The sequence below is a fragment of the Danio rerio genome, chromosome 4 (genome assembly GCF_052040795.2).
Source record: "Danio rerio strain M-AB ecotype USA chromosome 4, GRCz13ab, whole genome shotgun sequence".
NCBI lineage: Eukaryota > Metazoa > Chordata > Actinopteri > Cypriniformes > Danionidae > Danio > Danio rerio.
Genome location: NC_141024.2, coordinates 40,049,176 through 40,066,105, shown reverse-complemented (window position 1 = coordinate 40,066,105; position 16,930 = coordinate 40,049,176). Strand labels below are relative to the sequence as shown.

Below are 16,930 nucleotides of genomic sequence, written 5' to 3'. Positions count from 1 at the left end.
GGACCCGGGTTCAATTCTCTGATGAGCCCTTGCAGGTGTACTGTGTTTTACAGGGCATTATATCTTTCGTAAAAACGTCTTTCAAAGAATTCCAATTTGTCAGCAGATAGTGTCGCCACATAAAATATTTCTTGCATAGTGGCTTGCTGGTTTAAGAGTTTGATTCTCGTTGATGCCATGAGAAATCTTAGGTTCAAATTTCAGTTGAACCCTTACAGTTGTCTTTTGTTTTGTAAGGGCGTTGTGGCTTACACAGAGGCCTTTTTCTGAGAATGCCGGTTTGTCAGCAGATAGTGTTGCCATGTAAAGTGGCTATTTTGCAGTTGCTCGTTGGTCTACGGGCATGATTCTCGCTTAAGGTGCGAGAGGTCCCGTTTTCAAATCCTGGACGAACCATTGCAGAAGTCCCGGGTCCAAATGAAGCAAAAGCCCTGCTTCAATGTTTGTTAGATAAGGATTTCTGACCATCTGTTCCTTCTGATGTCTTGTAAAATATACAAGCTTTTGTGGCTCGTTGGTCTAGGGGTATAATTCACGCTTAGGGTGCGAGAGGTCCCGGGTTCAAATCCCGGACGAGCCCTTGCAGTTATTCTGTTGTTTTACAGGGCATTCTGGCTTTCATAAAAACATTTTTCGAAGAATTCCAGTTTGTCAGCAGATAGTGTCGGCACATAAAGCATTCCTTTGCATAGTGGTTTGGTTGTCTAGGACTATGATTCTCGTTCATGCCGTGAGAAATCCCAGATTCAAATTTCGGTTGAGCCCTGACAGTTGTCTGCTGTTTTGTAAGGGCGTTGTGGCTTACACAGAGGGCTTTTTTCTGAGAATGCCAGTTCGTCAGCTGATAGTGTTGCCATATAAAGTTACTGTATTGCAGTGGCTCGTTGGTCTAGGGGTATGATTCTCGCTTAGGGTGCCCTTGATTCGTTAGAGAAAGTTTTCTGACTATCTGATGCTTCTGACGCCATGTGAACTGAATTCTACTTAGTGGCTCGTTGGTCTAGGGGTATGATTCTCGCTTCGGGTGTGAGAGGTCCCGGGTTCAAATCCCGGACGAGCCCTTGCAGTTATTCTGTTGTTTTACAGGGCATTATGGCTTTCATAAAAAACGTTTTTCGAAGAATTCCAGTTTGTCAGCAGATAGTGTCGGCACATAAAGCATTCCTTTGCATAGTGGTTTGGTTGTCTAGGACTATGATTCTCGTTCATGCCATGAGAAATCCCAGATTCAAATTTCGGTTGAGCCCTTACAGTTGTCTGCTGTTTTGTAAGGGCGTTGTGGCTTACACAGAGGGCTTTTTTCTGAGAATGCCAGTTCGTCAGCTGATAGTGTTGCCATATAAAGTTACTGTATTGCAGTGGCTCGTTGGTCTAGGGGTATGATTCTCGCTTAGGGTGCCCTTGATTCGTTAGAGAAAGTTTTTTGACTATCTGATGCTTCTGACATCATGTGAAATTAATTCAATTTGGTGGCTTGTTGGTCTAGGGGTATGAATCTCGCTTCGGGTGTGAGAGGTCTCGGGTTCAAATCCCAGACGAGCCCTTACAGGTGTTAAGTGTTTTACAGGGCACTATGTCTTTCATTAAAATGTCTTTCGAAGAATTCCACTTTGTCAGCAGATAGTGTCGCCACATAAAATATTTCTTGCATAGTGGCTTGCTGGTGTAGGAGTATGATTCTCGTTCATGCCGTGAGAAATCCCAGATTCAAATTTCGGTTGAGCCCTTACAGTTGTCCGCTGTTTTGTAAGGGCGTTGTGGCTGACACAGAGGCCTTTTTTCTGAGAATGCCAGCTCGTCAGCTGATAGTGTTGCCATATAAAGTTACTGTTTTGCAGTGGCTCGTTGGTCTAGGGGTATGATTCTCGCTTAGGGTGCCCTTGATTCGTTAGAGAAAGTTTTCTGACTATCTGATGCTTCTGACGCCATGTGAAATGAATTCAACTTTGTGGCTCGTTGGTCTAGGGGTATGATTCTCGCTTCGGGTGTGAGAGGTCGCGGGTTCAAATCCCGGACGAGACCTTGCAGTTATTCTGTTGTTTTACAGGGCATTCTGGCTTTCATAAAAAACGTTTTTCGAAGAATTCCAGTTTGTCAGCAGATAGTGTCGCCACATAAAGCATTCCTTTGCATAGTGGTTTTGTTGTCTAGGACTATGATTCTCGTTCATGCCGTGAGAAATCCCAGATTCAAATTTCGGTTGAGCCCTTACAGTTGTCTGCTGTTTTGTAAGGGCGTTGTGGCTGACACAGAGGCCTTTTTTCTGAGAATGCCAGTTCGTCAGCTGATAGTGCTGCCATATAAAGTTACTGTTTTGCAGTGGCTCGTTGGTCTAGGGGTATGATTCTCGCTTAGGGTGCCCTTGATTCATTAGAGAAAGTTTTCTGACTATCTGATGCTTCTGACGCCATGTGAAATGAATTCAACTTTGTGGCTCGTTGGTCTAGGGGTATGATTCTCGCTTCGGGTGTGAGAGGTCCCGGGTTCAAATCCCGGACGAGCCCATACAGATGTTATGTGTTTTACAGGGCACTATGTCTTTCATTAAAATGTCTTTCGAAGAATTCCAGTTTGTCAGCAGATAGTGTCACCACATAAAACATTCCTTTGCATAGTGGCTTGCTGGTCTAGGAGTATGATTTTCGTTCATGCAATGAAAAATCCCAGATTCAAATTTCGGTTGAGCCCTTACACTTGTCTGCTGTTTTGTAAGGGCGTTGTGGCTTTCACAGAGGCCTTTTTTCTGAGAATGCCAGTTTGTCAGCAGATAGTGTTGCCATATAAAGTTGCTGTTTTGCAGTGGCTCGGTGGTCTATGGGTATGATTCTCACTTAGGGTGCCCTTGATTCGTTAGAGAAAGATTTCTGACTATCTCACGCCTTGTGAAATTCTCTCACTTTAGTGGTTCATTGGTCTATGGGTATGATTCTCGCTTCGGTTGCGAGAGGACCCGGGTTCAATTCTCTGATGAGCCCTTGCAGGTGTACTGTGTTTTACAGGGCATTATATCTTTCGTAAAAACGTCTTTCAAAGAATTCCAATTTGTCAGCAGATAGTGTCGCCACATAAAATATTTCTTGCATAGTGGCTTGCTGGTTTAAGAGTTTGATTCTCGTTCATGCCATGAGAAATCTTAGGTTCAAATTTCAGTTGAACCCTTACAGTTGTCTTTTGTTTTGTAAGGGCGTTGTGGCTTACACAGAGGCCTTTTTCTGAGAATGCCGGTTTGTCAGCAGATAGTGTTGCCATGTAAAGTGGCTATTTTGCAGTTGCTCGTTGGTCTACGGGCATGATTCTCGCTTAAGGTGCGAGAGGTCCCGTTTTCAAATCCTGGACGAACCATTGCAGAAGTCCCGGGTCCAAATGAAGCAAAAGCCCTGCTTCAATGTTTGTTAGATAAGGATTTCTGACCATCTGTTCCTTCTGATGTCTTGTAAAATCTACAAGCTTATGTGGCTCGTTGGTCTAGGGGTATGATTCTCGCTTAGGGTGTGAGAGGTCCCGGGTTCAAATCCCGGACGAGCCCTTGCAGTTATTCTGTTGTTATACAGGGCATTCTGGCTTTCATAAAAAACGTTTTTCGAAGAATTCCAGTTTGTCAGCAGATAGTGTTGGCACATAAAGCATTCCTTTGCATAGTGGTTTGGTTGTCTAGGACTATGATTCTCGTTCATGCCGTGAGAAATCCCAGATTCAAATTTCGGTTGAGCCCTGACAGTTGTCTGCTGTTTTGTAAGGGCGTTGTGGCTTACACAGAGGGCTTTTTTCTGAGAATGCCAGTTCGTCAGCTGATAGTGTTGCCATATAAAGTTATTGTATTGCAGTGGCTCGTTGGTCTAGGGGTATGATTCTCGCTTAGGGTGCCCTTGATTCGTTAGAGAAAGTTTTCTGACTATCTGATGCTTCTGACGCCATGTGAAATGAATTCAACTTAGTGGCTCGTTGGTCTAGGGGTATGATTCTCGCTTTGGGTGTGAGAGGTCCCGGGTTCAAATCCCGGACGAGCCCATACAGATGTTATGTGTTTTACAGGGCACTATGTCTTTCATTAAAATGTCTTTCGAAGAATTCCAGTTTGTCAGCAGATAGTGTCACCACATAAAACATTCCTTTGCATAGTGGCTTGCTGGTCTAGGAGTATGATTTTCGTTCATGCAATGAAAAATCCCAGATTCAAATTTCGGTTGAGCCCTTACACTTGTCTGCTGTTTTGTAAGGTCGTTGTGGCTTACACAGAGGCCTTTTTTCTGAGAATGCCAGTTCGTCAGCTGATAGTGTTGCCATATAAAGTTACTGTATTGCAGTGGCTCGTTGGTCTAGGGGTATGATTCTCGCTTAGGGTGCCCTTGATTCGTTAGAGAAAGTTTTCTGACTATCTGATGCTTCTGACATCATGTGAAATTAATTCAATTTGGTGGCTTGTTGGTCTAGGGGTATGAATCTCGCTTCGGGTGTGAGAGGTCCCGGGTTCAAATCCCAGACTAGCCCTTACAGTTTTATGTGTTTTACAGGGCACTATGTCTTTCATTAAAATGTCTTTCGAAGAATTCCACTTTGTCAGCAGATAGTGTCGCCACATAAAACATTCCTTTGCATAGTGGCTTGCTGGTCTAGGAGTATCGTTCTCGTTCATGCCATGAGAAATCCTAGGTTCAAATTTCAGTTGAACCCTTACAGTTGTCTTTTGTTTTGTAAGGGCGTTGTGGCTTACACAGAGGCTTTTTTCTGAGAATGCCGGTTTGTCAGCAGATAGTGTTGCCATGTAAAGTTACTGTTTTGCAGTGGCTCGTTGGTCTAGGGGTATGATTCTGGCTTAGGGTGCCCTTGATTCGTCAGAGAAAGTTTTCTGACTATCTGATGGTTCTGACGCCATGTGAAATTTTATCACTGTTGTTGCTCGTTGGTCTAGGGGTATGATTCTTGCTTAGGGTGCGAGAGGTCCTGGGTTCAAATCCTGGATGAGTCCTTAGAGATATTATGTGTTTTATAGGGCACTATGTCTTTCATTAAAATGTCTTTCGAAGAATTCCAGTTTGTCAGCAGATAGTGTCACCACATAAAACATTCCTTTGCATAGTGGCTTGCTGGTCTAGGAGTATGATTTTCGTTTATGCAATGAAAAATCCCAGATTCAAATTTCGGTTGAGCCCTTACACTTGTCTGCTGTTTTGTAAGGTCGTTGTGGCTTACACAGAGGCCTTTTTTCTGAGAATGCCAGTTTGTCAGCAGATAGTGTTGCCATATAAAGTTGCTGTTTTGCAGTGGCTCGGTGGTCTAGGGGTATGATTCTCACTTAGGGTGCCCTTGATTCGTTAGAGAAAGATTTCTGACTATCTCACGCCTTGTGAAATTCTCTCACTTTAGTGGTTCATTGGTCTATGGGTATGATTCTCGCTTCGGTTGCGAGAGGACCCGGGTTCAATTCTCTGATGAGCCCTTGCAGGTGTACTGTGTTTTACAGGGCATTATATCTTTCGTAAAAACGTCTTTCAAAGAATTCCAATTTGTCAGCAGATAGTGTCGCCACATAAAATATTTCTTGCATAGTGGCTTGCTGGTTTAAGAGTTTGATTCTCGTTGATGCCATGAGAAATCTTAGGTTCAAATTTCAGTTGAACCCTTACAGTTGTCTTTTGTTTTGTAAGGGCGTTGTGGCTTACACAGAGGCCTTTTTCTGAGAATGCCGGTTTGTCAGCAGATAGTGTTGCCATGTAAAGTGGCTATTTTGCAGTTGCTCGTTGGTCTACGGGCATGATTCTCGCTTAAGGTGCGAGAGGTCCCGTTTTCAAATCCTGGACGAACCATTGCAGAAGTCCCGGGTCCAAATGAAGCAAAAGCCCTGCTTCAATGTTTGTTAGATAAGGATTTCTGACCATCTGTTCCTTCTGATGTCTTGTAAAATATACAAGCTTTTGTGGCTCGTTGGTCTAGGGGTATAATTCACGCTTAGGGTGCGAGAGGTCCCGGGTTCAAATCCCGGACGAGCCCTTGCAGTTATTCTGTTGTTTTACAGGGCATTCTGGCTTTCATAAAAACATTTTTCGAAGAATTCCAGTTTGTCAGCAGATAGTGTCGGCACATAAAGCATTCCTTTGCATAGTGGTTTGGTTGTCTAGGACTATGATTCTCGTTCATGCCGTGAGAAATCCCAGATTCAAATTTCGGTTGAGCCCTGACAGTTGTCTGCTGTTTTGTAAGGGCGTTGTGGCTTACACAGAGGGCTTTTTTCTGAGAATGCCAGTTCGTCAGCTGATAGTGTTGCCATATAAAGTTACTGTATTGCAGTGGCTCGTTGGTCTAGGGGTATGATTCTCGCTTAGGGTGCCCTTGATTCGTTAGAGAAAGTTTTCTGACTATCTGATGCTTCTGACGCCATGTGAACTGAATTCTACTTAGTGGCTCGTTGGTCTAGGGGTATGATTCTCGCTTCGGGTGTGAGAGGTCCCGGGTTCAAATCCCGGACGAGCCCTTGCAGTTATTCTGTTGTTTTACAGGGCATTATGGCTTTCATAAAAAACGTTTTTCGAAGAATTCCAGTTTGTCAGCAGATAGTGTCGGCACATAAAGCATTCCTTTGCATAGTGGTTTGGTTGTCTAGGACTATGATTCTCGTTCATGCCATGAGAAATCCCAGATTCAAATTTCGGTTGAGCCCTTACAGTTGTCTGCTGTTTTGTAAGGGCGTTGTGGCTTACACAGAGGGCTTTTTTCTGAGAATGCCAGTTCGTCAGCTGATAGTGTTGCCATATAAAGTTACTGTATTGCAGTGGCTCGTTGGTCTAGGGGTATGATTCTCGCTTAGGGTGCCCTTGATTCGTTAGAGAAAGTTTTTTGACTATCTGATGCTTCTGACATCATGTGAAATTAATTCAATTTGGTGGCTTGTTGGTCTAGGGGTATGAATCTCGCTTCGGGTGTGAGAGGTCTCGGGTTCAAATCCCAGACGAGCCCTTACAGGTGTTAAGTGTTTTACAGGGCACTATGTCTTTCATTAAAATGTCTTTCGAAGAATTCCACTTTGTCAGCAGATAGTGTCGCCACATAAAATATTTCTTGCATAGTGGCTTGCTGGTGTAGGAGTATGATTCTCGTTCATGCCGTGAGAAATCCCAGATTCAAATTTCGGTTGAGCCCTTACAGTTGTCCGCTGTTTTGTAAGGGCGTTGTGGCTGACACAGAGGCCTTTTTTCTGAGAATGCCAGCTCGTCAGCTGATAGTGTTGCCATATAAAGTTACTGTTTTGCAGTGGCTCGTTGGTCTAGGGGTATGATTCTCGCTTAGGGTGCCCTTGATTCGTTAGAGAAAGTTTTCTGACTATCTGATGCTTCTGACGCCATGTGAAATGAATTCAACTTTGTGGCTCGTTGGTCTAGGGGTATGATTCTCGCTTCGGGTGTGAGAGGTCGCGGGTTCAAATCCCGGACGAGACCTTGCAGTTATTCTGTTGTTTTACAGGGCATTCTGGCTTTCATAAAAAACGTTTTTCGAAGAATTCCAGTTTGTCAGCAGATAGTGTCGCCACATAAAGCATTCCTTTGCATAGTGGTTTTGTTGTCTAGGACTATGATTCTCGTTCATGCCGTGAGAAATCCCAGATTCAAATTTCGGTTGAGCCCTTACAGTTGTCTGCTGTTTTGTAAGGGCGTTGTGGCTGACACAGAGGCCTTTTTTCTGAGAATGCCAGTTCGTCAGCTGATAGTGCTGCCATATAAAGTTACTGTTTTGCAGTGGCTCGTTGGTCTAGGGGTATGATTCTCGCTTAGGGTGCCCTTGATTCATTAGAGAAAGTTTTCTGACTATCTGATGCTTCTGACGCCATGTGAAATGAATTCAACTTTGTGGCTCGTTGGTCTAGGGGTATGATTCTCGCTTCGGGTGTGAGAGGTCCCGGGTTCAAATCCCGGACGAGCCCATACAGATGTTATGTGTTTTACAGGGCACTATGTCTTTCATTAAAATGTCTTTCGAAGAATTCCAGTTTGTCAGCAGATAGTGTCACCACATAAAACATTCCTTTGCATAGTGGCTTGCTGGTCTAGGAGTATGATTTTCGTTCATGCAATGAAAAATCCCAGATTCAAATTTCGGTTGAGCCCTTACACTTGTCTGCTGTTTTGTAAGGGCGTTGTGGCTTTCACAGAGGCCTTTTTTCTGAGAATGCCAGTTTGTCAGCAGATAGTGTTGCCATATAAAGTTGCTGTTTTGCAGTGGCTCGGTGGTCTATGGGTATGATTCTCACTTAGGGTGCCCTTGATTCGTTAGAGAAAGATTTCTGACTATCTCACGCCTTGTGAAATTCTCTCACTTTAGTGGTTCATTGGTCTATGGGTATGATTCTCGCTTCGGTTGCGAGAGGACCCGGGTTCAATTCTCTGATGAGCCCTTGCAGGTGTACTGTGTTTTACAGGGCATTATATCTTTCGTAAAAACGTCTTTCAAAGAATTCCAATTTGTCAGCAGATAGTGTCGCCACATAAAATATTTCTTGCATAGTGGCTTGCTGGTTTAAGAGTTTGATTCTCGTTCATGCCATGAGAAATCTTAGGTTCAAATTTCAGTTGAACCCTTACAGTTGTCTTTTGTTTTGTAAGGGCGTTGTGGCTTACACAGAGGCCTTTTTCTGAGAATGCCGGTTTGTCAGCAGATAGTGTTGCCATGTAAAGTGGCTATTTTGCAGTTGCTCGTTGGTCTACGGGCATGATTCTCGCTTAAGGTGCGAGAGGTCCCGTTTTCAAATCCTGGACGAACCATTGCAGAAGTCCCGGGTCCAAATGAAGCAAAAGCCCTGCTTCAATGTTTGTTAGATAAGGATTTCTGACCATCTGTTCCTTCTGATGTCTTGTAAAATATACAAGCTTATGTGGCTCGTTGGTCTAGGGGTATGATTCTCGCTTAGGGTGTGAGAGGTCCCGGGTTCAAATCCCGGACGAGCCCTTGCAGTTATTCTGTTGTTATACAGGGCATTCTGGCTTTCATAAAAAACGTTTTTCGAAGAATTCCAGTTTGTCAGCAGATAGTGTTGGCACATAAAGCATTCCTTTGCATAGTGGTTTGGTTGTCTAGGACTATGATTCTCGTTCATGCCGTGAGAAATCCCAGATTCAAATTTCGGTTGAGCCCTGACAGTTGTCTGCTGTTTTGTAAGGGCGTTGTGGCTTACACAGAGGGCTTTTTTCTGAGAATGCCAGTTCGTCAGCTGATAGTGTTGCCATATAAAGTTACTGTATTGCAGTGGCTCGTTGGTCTAGGGGTATGATTCTCGCTTAGGGTGCCCTTGATTCGTTAGAGAAAGTTTTCTGACTATCTGATGCTTCTGACGCCATGTGAAATGAATTCAACTTAGTGGCTCGTTGGTCTAGGGGTATGATTCTCGCTTTGGGTGTGAGAGGTCCCGGGTTCAAATCCCGGACGAGCCCATACAGATGTTATGTGTTTTACAGGGCACTATGTCTTTCATTAAAATGTCTTTCGAAGAATTCCAGTTTGTCAGCAGATAGTGTCACCACATAAAACATTCCTTTGCATAGTGGCTTGCTGGTCTAGGAGTATGATTTTCGTTCATGCAATGAAAAATCCCAGATTCAAATTTCGGTTGAGCCCTTACACTTGTCTGCTGTTTTGTAAGGTCGTTGTGGCTTACACAGAGGCCTTTTTTCTGAGAATGCCAGTTTGTCAGCAGATAGTGTTGCCATATAAAGTTGCTGTTTTGCAGTGGCTCGGTGGTCTAGGGGTATGATTCTCACTTAGGGTGCCCTTGATTCGTTAGAGAAGGATTTCTGACTATCTCACGCCTTGTGAAATTATCTCAATTTAGTGGTTCATTGGTCTATGGGTATGATTCTCGCTTCGGTTGCGAGAGGACCCGGGTTCAATTCTCGGATGAGCCCTTGCAGGTGTAATGTGTTTTACAGGGCATTATATCTTTCGTAAAAACGTCTTTCAAAGAATTCCAATTTGTCAGCAGATAGTGTCGCCACATAAAATATTTCTTGCATAGTGGCTTGCTGGTTTAAGAGTTTGATTCTCGTTCATGCCATGAGAAATCTTAGGTTCAAATTTCAGTTGAACCCTTACAGTTGTCTTTTGTTTTGTAAGGGCGTTGTGGCTTACACAGAGGCCTTTTTCTGAGAGTGCCGGTTTGTCAGCAGATAGTGTTGCCATGTAAAGTGGCTATTTCGCAGTTGCTCGTTGGTCTAGGGGTATGATTCTCGCTTAGGGTGCGAGAGGTCCCGGGTTCAAATCCCGGACGAGCCCTTGCAGTTATTCTGTTGTTTTACAGGGCATTATGGCTTTCATAAAAAACGTTTTTCGAAGAATTACAGTTTGTCAGCAGATAGTGTCGGCACATAAAGCATTCCTTTGCATAGTGGTTTGGTTGTCTAGGACTATGATTCTCGTTCATGCCGTGAGAAATCCCAGATTCAAATTTCGGTTGAGCCCTTACAGTTGTCTGCTGTTTTGTAAGGGCGTTGTGGCTTACACAGAGGGCTTTTTTCTGAGAATGCCAGTTCGTCAGCTGATAGTGTTGCCATATAAAGTTACTGTATTGCAGTGGCTCGTTGGTCTAGGGGTATGATTCTCGCTTAGGGTGCCCTTGATTCGTTAGAGAAAGTTTTCTGACTATCTGATGCTTCTGATATCATGTGAAATTAATTAAGTTTGGTGGCTTGTTGGTCTAGGGGTATAAATCTCGCTTCGGGTGTGAGAGGTCCCGGGTTCAAATCCCAGACGAGCCCTTACAGGTGTTATGTGTTTTACAGGGCACTATGTCTTTCATTAAAATGTCTTTCGAAGAATTCCACTTTGTCAGCAGATAGTGTCGCCACATAAAATATTTCTTGCATAGTGGCTTGCTGGTGTAGGAGTATGATTCTCGTTCATGCCGTGAGAAATCCCAGATTCAAATTTCGGTTGAGCCCTTACAGTTGTCCGCTGTTTTGTAAGGGCGTTGTGGCTGACACAGAGGCCTTTTTTCTGAGAATGCCAGTTCGTCAGCTGATAGTGTTGCCATATAAAGTTACTGTTTTGCAGTGGCTCGTTGGTCTAGGGGTATGATTCTCGCTTAGGGTGCCCTTGATTCGTTAGAGAAAGTTTTCTGACTATCTGATGCTTCTGACGCCATGTGAAATGAATTCAACTTAGTGGCTCGTTGGTCTAGGGGTATGATTCTTGCTTCGGGTGTGAGAGGTCCCGGGTTCAAATCCTGGACGAGACCTTGCAGTTATTCTGTTGTTTTACAGGGCATTCTGGCTTTCATAAAAAATGTTTTTCGAAGAATTCCAGTTTGTCAGCAGATAGTGTCGGCACATAAAGCATTCCTTTGCATAGTGGTTTGGTTGTCTAGGACTATGATTCTCGTTCATGCCGTGAGAAATCCCAGATTCAAATTTCGGTTGAGCCCTTACAGTTGTCTGCTGTTTTGTAAGGGCGTTGTGGCTTACACAGAGGGCTTTTTTCTGAGAATGCCAGTTCGTCAGCTGATAGTGTTGCCATATAAAGTTACTGTATTGCAGTGGCTCGTTGGTCTAGGGGTATGATTCTCGCTTAGGGTGCCCTTGATTCGTTAGAGAAAGTTTTCTGACTATCTGATGCTTCTGACATCATGTGAAATTAATTCAATTTGGTGGCTTGTTGGTCTAGGGGTATGAATCTCGCTTCGGGTGTGAGAGGTCCTGGGTTCAAATCCCAGACGAGCTCTACAGGTGGTATGTGTTTTACAGGGCACTATGTGTTTCATTAAAATGTCTTTCGAAGAATTCCAATTTGTCAGCAGATAGTGTCGCCACATAAAACATTCCTTTGCATAGTGGCTTGCTGGTCTAGGAGTATGATTCTCGTTCATGCCGTGAGAAATCCCAGATTCAAATTTCGGTTGAGCCCTTACAGTTGTCCGCTGTTTTGTAAGGGCGTTGTGGCTGACACAGAGGCCTTTTTTCTGAGAATGCCAGTTCGTCAGCTAATAGTGTTGCCATATAAAGTTACTGTTTTGCAGTGGCTCGTTGGTCTAGGGGTATGATTCTCGCTTAGGGTGCCCTTGATTCGTTAGAGAAAGTTTTCTGACTATCTGATGCTTCTGACATCATGTGAAATTAATTCAAGTTGGTGGCTTGTTGGTCTAGGGGTATGAATCTCGCTTCGGGTGTGAGAGGTCCCGGGTTCAAATCCCAGACTAGCCCTTACAGTTTTATGTGTTTTACAGGGCACTATGTCTTTCATTAAAATGTCTTTCGAAGAATTCCACTTTGTCAGCAGATAGTGTCGCCACATAAAACATTCCTTTGCATAGTGGCTTGCTGGTCTAGGAGTATCGTTTTCGTTCATGCCATGAGAAATCCTAGGTTCAAATTTCAGTTGAACCCTTACAGTTGTCTTTTGTTTTGTAAGGGCGTTGTGGCTTACACAGAGGCTTTTTTCTGAGAATGCCGGTTTGTCAGCAGATAGTGTTGCCATGTAAAGTTACTGTTTTGCAGTGGCTCGTTGGTCTAGGGGTATGATTCTGGCTTAGGGTGCCCTTGATTCGTCAGAGAAAGTTTTCTGACTATCTGATGCTTCTGACGCCATGTGAAATTTTATCACTGTTGTTGCTCGTTGTTCTAGGGGTATGATTCTCGCTTAGGGTGCGAGAGGTCCTGGGTTCAAATCCTGGATGAGTCCTTAGAGATATTATGTGTTTTATAGGGCACTATGTCTTTCATTAAAATGTCTTTCGAAGAATTCCAGTTTGTCAGCAGATAGTGTCACCACATAAAACATTCCTTTGCATAGTGGCTTGCTGGTCTAGGAGTATGATTTTCGTTTATGCAATGAAAAATCCCAGATTCAAATTTCGGTTGAGCCCTTACACTTGTCTGCTGTTTTGTAAGGTCGTTGTGGCTTACACAGAGGCCTTTTTTCTGAGAATGCCAGTTTGTCAGCAGATAGTGTTGCCATATAAAGTTGCTGTTTTGCAGTGGCTCGGTGGTCTAGGGGTATGATTCTCACTTAGGGTGCCCTTGATTCGTTAGAGAAAGATTTCTGACTATCTCACGCCTTGTGAAATTCTCTCACTTTAGTAGTTCATTGGTCTATGGGTATGATTCTCGCTTCGGTTGCGAGAGGACCCGGGTTCAATTCTCTGATGAGCCCTTGCAGGTGTACTGTGTTTTACAGGGCATTATATCTTTCGTAAAAACGTCTTTCAAAGAATTCCAATTTGTCAGCAGATAGTGTCGCCACATAAAATATTTCTTGCATAGTGGCTTGCTGGTTTAAGAGTTTGATTCTCGTTGATGCCATGAGAAATCTTAGGTTCAAATTTCAGTTGAACCCTTACAGTTGTCTTTTGTTTTGTAAGGGCGTTGTGGCTTACACAGAGGCCTTTTTCTGAGAATGCCGGTTTGTCAGCAGATAGTGTTGCCATGTAAAGTGGCTATTTTGCAGTTGCTCGTTGGTCTACGGGCATGATTCTCGCTTAAGGTGCGAGAGGTCCCGTTTTCAAATCCTGGACGAACCATTGCAGAAGTCCCGGGTCCAAATGAAGCAAAAGCCCTGCTTCAATGTTTGTTAGATAAGGATTTCTGACCATCTGTTCCTTCTGATGTCTTGTAAAATATACAAGCTTTTGTGGCTCGTTGGTCTAGGGGTATAATTCACGCTTAGGGTGCGAGAGGTCCCGGGTTCAAATCCCGGACGAGCCCTTGCAGTTATTCTGTTGTTTTACAGGGCATTCTGGCTTTCATAAAAACATTTTTCGAAGAATTCCAGTTTGTCAGCAGATAGTGTCGGCACATAAAGCATTCCTTTGCATAGTGGTTTGGTTGTCTAGGACTATGATTCTCGTTCATGCCGTGAGAAATCCCAGATTCAAATTTCGGTTGAGCCCTGACAGTTGTCTGCTGTTTTGTAAGGGCGTTGTGGCTTACACAGAGGGCTTTTTTCTGAGAATGCCAGTTCGTCAGCTGATAGTGTTGCCATATAAAGTTACTGTATTGCAGTGGCTCGTTGGTCTAGGGGTATGATTCTCGCTTAGGGTGCCCTTGATTCGTTAGAGAAAGTTTTCTGACTATCTGATGCTTCTGACGCCATGTGAACTGAATTCTACTTAGTGGCTCGTTGGTCTAGGGGTATGATTCTCGCTTCGGGTGTGAGAGGTCCCGGGTTCAAATCCCGGACGAGCCCTTGCAGTTATTCTGTTGTTTTACAGGGCATTATGGCTTTCATAAAAAACGTTTTTCGAAGAATTCCAGTTTGTCAGCAGATAGTGTCGGCACATAAAGCATTCCTTTGCATAGTGGTTTGGTTGTCTAGGACTATGATTCTCGTTCATGCCATGAGAAATCCCAGATTCAAATTTCGGTTGAGCCCTTACAGTTGTCTGCTGTTTTGTAAGGGCGTTGTGGCTTACACAGAGGGCTTTTTTCTGAGAATGCCAGTTCGTCAGCTGATAGTGTTGCCATATAAAGTTACTGTATTGCAGTGGCTCGTTGGTCTAGGGGTATGATTCTCGCTTAGGGTGCCCTTGATTCGTTAGAGAAAGTTTTTTGACTATCTGATGCTTCTGACATCATGTGAAATTAATTCAATTTGGTGGCTTGTTGGTCTAGGGGTATGAATCTCGCTTCGGGTGTGAGAGGTCCCGGGTTCAAATCCCATACTAGCCCTTATAGGTGTTATGTGTTTTACAGGGCACTATGTCTTTCATTAAAATGTCTTTCGAAGAATTCCACTTTGTCAGCAGATAGTGTCGCCACATAAAATATTTCTTGCATAGTGGCTTGCTGGTGTAGGAGTATGATTCTCGTTCATGCCGTGAGAAATCCCAGATTCAAATTTCGGTTGAGCCCTTACAGTTGTCCGCTGTTTTGTAAGGGCGTTGTGGCTGACACAGAGGCCTTTTTTCTGAGAATGCCAGCTCGTCAGCTGATAGTGTTGCCATATAAAGTTACTGTTTTGCAGTGGCTCGTTGGTCTAGGGGTATGATTCTCGCTTAGGGTGCCCTTGATTCGTTAGAGAAAGTTTTCTGACTATCTGATGCTTCTGACGCCATGTGAAATGAATTCAACTTTGTGGCTCGTTGGTCTAGGGGTATGATTCTCGCTTCGGGTGTGAGAGGTCGCGGGTTCAAATCCCGGACGAGACCTTGCAGTTATTCTGTTGTTTTACAGGGCATTCTGGCTTTCATAAAAAACGTTTTTCGAAGAATTCCAGTTTGTCAGCAGATAGTGTCGCCACATAAAGCATTCCTTTGCATAGTGGTTTTGTTGTCTAGGACTATGATTCTCGTTCATGCCGTGAGAAATCCCAGATTCAAATTTCGGTTGAGCCCTTACAGTTGTCTGCTGTTTTGTAAGGGCGTTGTGGCTGACACAGAGGCCTTTTTTCTGAGAATGCCAGTTCGTCAGCTGATAGTGCTGCCATATAAAGTTACTGTTTTGCAGTGGCTCGTTGGTCTAGGGGTATGATTCTCGCTTAGGGTGCCCTTGATTCATTAGAGAAAGTTTTCTGACTATCTGATGCTTCTGACGCCATGTGAAATAAATTCAACTTTGTGGCTCGTTGGTCTAGGGGTATGATTCTTGCTTCGGGTGTGAGAGGTCCCGGGTTCAAATCCCGGACGAGCCCATACAGATGTTATGTGTTTTACAGGGCACTATGTCTTTCATTAAAATGTCTTTCGAAGAATTCCAGTTTGTCAGCAGATAGTGTCACCACATAAAACATTCCTTTGCATAGTGGCTTGCTGGTCTAGGAGTATGATTTTCGTTCATGCAATGAAAAATCCCAGATTCAAATTTCGGTTGAGCCCTTACACTTGTCTGCTGTTTTGTAAGGGCGTTGTGGCTTTCACAGAGGCCTTTTTTCTGAGAATGCCAGTTTGTCAGCAGATAGTGTTGCCATATAAAGTTGCTGTTTTGCAGTTGCTCGGTGGTCTATGGGTATGATTCTCACTTAGGGTGCCCTTGATTCGTTAGAGAAAGATTTCTGACTATCTCACGCCTTGTGAAATTCTCTCACTTTAGTGGTTCATTGGTCTATGGGTATGATTCTCGCTTCGGTTGCGAGAGGACCCGGGTTCAATTCTCTGATGAGCCCTTGCAGGTGTACTGTGTTTTACAGGGCATTATATCTTTCGTAAAAACGTCTTTCAAAGAATTCCAATTTGTCAGCAGATAGTGTCGCCACATAAAATATTTCTTGCATAGTGGCTTGCTGGTTTAAGAGTTTGATTCTCGTTCATGCCATGAGAAATCTTAGGTTCAAATTTCAGTTGAACCCTTACAGTTGTCTTTTGTTTTGTAAGGGCGTTGTGGCTTACACAGAGGCCTTTTTCTGAGAATGCCGGTTTGTCAGCAGATAGTGTTGCCATGTAAAGTGGCTATTTTGCAGTTGCTCGTTGGTCTACGGGCATGATTCTCGCTTAAGGTGCGAGAGGTCCCGTTTTCAAATCCTGGACGAACCATTGCAGAAGTCCCGGGTCCAAATGAAGCAAAAGCCCTGCTTCAATGTTTGTTAGATAAGGATTTCTGACCATCTGTTCCTTCTGATGTCTTGTAAAATATACAAGCTTATGTGGCTCGTTGGTCTAGGGGTATGATTCTTGCTTAGGGTGTGAGAGGTCCCGGGTTCAAATCCCGGACGAGCCCTTGCAGTTATTCTGTTGTTATACAGGGCATTCTGGCTTTCATAAAAAACGTTTTTCGAAGAATTCCAGTTTGTCAGCAGATAGTGTTGGCACATAAAGCATTCCTTTGCATAGTGGTTTGGTTGTCTAGGACTATGATTCTCGTTCATGCCGTGAGAAATCCCAGATTCAAATTTCGGTTGAGCCCTGACAGTTGTCTGCTGTTTTGTAAGGGCGTTGTGGCTTACACAGAGGGCTTTTTTCTGAGAATGCCAGTTCGTCAGCTGATAGTGTTGCCATATAAAGTTACTGTATTGCAGTGGCTCGTTG

At 43.8% G+C, this 16,930-nt stretch overlaps 10 non-coding genes across 10 annotated transcripts; all 10 read left to right on the top strand.

Moving 5' to 3' along the window:
- Nucleotides 1–989: 989 nt before the first annotated feature.
- On the top strand, nucleotides 990–1,061 carry trnap-cgg (transfer RNA proline (anticodon CGG)). The gene has a single exon. It is a non-coding gene; the product is annotated as a tRNA-Pro (tRNA).
- A 1,371-nt stretch (nucleotides 1,062–2,432) lies between these two features.
- Nucleotides 2,433–2,504, top strand: trnap-cgg (transfer RNA proline (anticodon CGG)). Its single transcript has one exon. It is a non-coding gene; the product is annotated as a tRNA-Pro (tRNA).
- Nucleotides 2,505–3,454: 950 nt separating this feature from the next.
- trnap-agg (transfer RNA proline (anticodon AGG)) lies at nucleotides 3,455–3,526 on the top strand. The gene has a single exon. It is a non-coding gene; the product is annotated as a tRNA-Pro (tRNA).
- A 410-nt stretch (nucleotides 3,527–3,936) lies between these two features.
- On the top strand, nucleotides 3,937–4,008 carry trnap-ugg (transfer RNA proline (anticodon UGG)). Its single transcript has one exon. It is a non-coding gene; the product is annotated as a tRNA-Pro (tRNA).
- Nucleotides 4,009–6,397: 2,389 nt separating this feature from the next.
- Nucleotides 6,398–6,469, top strand: trnap-cgg (transfer RNA proline (anticodon CGG)). The gene has a single exon. It is a non-coding gene; the product is annotated as a tRNA-Pro (tRNA).
- Nucleotides 6,470–7,840: 1,371 nt separating this feature from the next.
- trnap-cgg (transfer RNA proline (anticodon CGG)) lies at nucleotides 7,841–7,912 on the top strand. Its single transcript has one exon. It is a non-coding gene; the product is annotated as a tRNA-Pro (tRNA).
- A 950-nt stretch (nucleotides 7,913–8,862) lies between these two features.
- On the top strand, nucleotides 8,863–8,934 carry trnap-agg (transfer RNA proline (anticodon AGG)). Its single transcript has one exon. It is a non-coding gene; the product is annotated as a tRNA-Pro (tRNA).
- Nucleotides 8,935–9,344: 410 nt separating this feature from the next.
- trnap-ugg (transfer RNA proline (anticodon UGG)) lies at nucleotides 9,345–9,416 on the top strand. The gene has a single exon. It is a non-coding gene; the product is annotated as a tRNA-Pro (tRNA).
- Nucleotides 9,417–14,085: 4,669 nt separating this feature from the next.
- trnap-cgg (transfer RNA proline (anticodon CGG)) lies at nucleotides 14,086–14,157 on the top strand. Its single transcript has one exon. It is a non-coding gene; the product is annotated as a tRNA-Pro (tRNA).
- A 1,371-nt stretch (nucleotides 14,158–15,528) lies between these two features.
- On the top strand, nucleotides 15,529–15,600 carry trnap-cgg (transfer RNA proline (anticodon CGG)). The gene has a single exon. It is a non-coding gene; the product is annotated as a tRNA-Pro (tRNA).
- Nucleotides 15,601–16,930: the final 1,330 nt, after the last annotated feature.